We start from the raw sequence: 823 nt of genomic DNA, 5'->3' as shown, positions 1-823 counted from the left end.
TATATATATATATATATATATATATATATATATATATATATATATATATATATATATATATATGTATGCATATACAAATACATACATATAAATATATATGTAATGAGCTAATGGTATAAATATATATGCGTGCTTGAATGTATAACGTGTGTGTAGGTATTTATGAATATAATGCCGTGTACGCAATGTGAGAATGTGTATTATTTTGCAACTGAAATTTTCTTCTTCGAAGAGGCGTTTTCTTTACAAGTAGGTGAAGATAATCTTTTTTCTGAATAGTTTATCAAAACTGGTTTAAACATACCATAGTGTTTAGCTCTCAGTATTGTTAAACGTGATAGTAAGGGCTATGAGGAAGAAAACCTTATTTTGGAATGGGCGTAAGCGGTCTCCATTTGCATTTTTTTTAAATATCACACCTGTTCCATTTCTAAATAATGCGAAAATATGAAAGATTCCTAAAGAAGGCTACCGTCTTGTCAAGATATGTGTGGGGTATAAAAGACCTCAAAATGAAAGACATTACTAACGTTTATTTGATCCGTACGGACTTACCTTAACGGAAAAATTTTATATCAAATTTTCACAGGTGGAAAATCTAAAATACCTTCATTTCCATACGATACGTTGTATAAATAATATATCTAATATGATTTCAAGTATATCGTCAACTGTTTGATATGACAGCGATGTTAAAATCCTATCAACGCTTTTCATATCTTAAAACTTGTTGGTTTACTAAAAATCCATATTCTTGCTCGCTCAGTCACTTCTCTCTTCTGAGATGATTTATATATGTATATATGTACGTATTATATATATA

Source organism: Octopus bimaculoides, chromosome 13 (genome assembly GCF_001194135.2).
Source record: "Octopus bimaculoides isolate UCB-OBI-ISO-001 chromosome 13, ASM119413v2, whole genome shotgun sequence".
NCBI classification, from domain to species: Eukaryota; Metazoa; Mollusca; class Cephalopoda; order Octopoda; family Octopodidae; genus Octopus; species Octopus bimaculoides.
This window is presented reverse-complemented; position numbering follows the sequence as displayed.